The sequence below is a fragment of the Aplysia californica genome, unplaced genomic scaffold (genome assembly GCF_000002075.1).
Source record: "Aplysia californica isolate F4 #8 unplaced genomic scaffold, AplCal3.0 scaffold01481, whole genome shotgun sequence".
NCBI classification, from domain to species: domain Eukaryota; kingdom Metazoa; phylum Mollusca; class Gastropoda; order Aplysiida; family Aplysiidae; genus Aplysia; species Aplysia californica.
In genome coordinates this window covers 46,181-47,242 of record NW_004798751.1, presented here as the reverse complement: position 1 = coordinate 47,242, position 1,062 = coordinate 46,181, and positions in this window count along the sequence as shown.

The following is a 1,062-nucleotide window of genomic DNA, read 5'->3' as shown; positions in this document are numbered from 1 at the left end:
CAAGACAGACAGGCTGTCTATACTTCAGAGTGAAAATAAAGACGCGGATCTAGGACATATATGTAGCGCCCCCTAACTACTTGCTTTTTGGGAGATTATATCATGTACATAATACACAATCGCTCCTTTATGCAGAGACACATTGATGGTAATATCTTTGACTGATGCTTTTTAGTTGAGAATACTGATGGCATTTTTCTCATTTCAAACTTCCATAGCTTTTTTAAATATTATGCATGTGATGCTAAATTTTGTATAAAGTTACGATACCTATTATATTCCGCGTGAATTTTCATGGAAACATTTTGAGGGTGAACAATCACGTTGAGTACTATAATTTTTGTCAAGTACATGTACATGACATGAGTAGAAAGGGACATGAGAGAGATGATGCTCACTTGGAACCAACGTAGAAGGATGGCCCAGGACAGAGATTTAAACGAAAGGAGCTTGTAAGTGGCCTATACCCTGAAGGGGTGAAAGGCATTGATGATGACATGTACTATACAATCGTTGTTTTACGTTTAATGCAGAGACACATCGTTCGCGATACTTTTGACTGACTTTTTTTGTTGAGAATACAGATAGTAGCTTTCACATTTCAAAAGTGATATTTCTATATGGTAATATACATTAATGTTAAATTCGACAGCTAGAGAGGAGGTGTAATTGACAGTGAGCGAGCCGTGAGTTCAGTTGGTAATAAGGTATCAAGCTGGGCTAAACAAAGACTAAGAGCCTGTCTAGTATCCCAGCAGGACTCGTTTGAACCTTGTCACTTTGGAGGGTGGTTCTTATTGCTCTCAACACAAGTGACTTGGTCCTTTCAGAGATGAACAGAGAATCGGCGGTCTCAGCGCGTAACCTCTCAGTGTTTACAAAGGCTTAATCCGTACTTCACTAACTAAGAAATAAGTGCACCCAGAAAGAGTCCGTGATTTTTTTGGACAGCGACAAGCAGACGAGAACGCCACAACGCCAGTGCTCGCCATGCAAAAGCACCAAATGACACAGGAAGTAATACTTGGCAGCCATTGCGCAGACACTTTGCAAGTAGGCCTG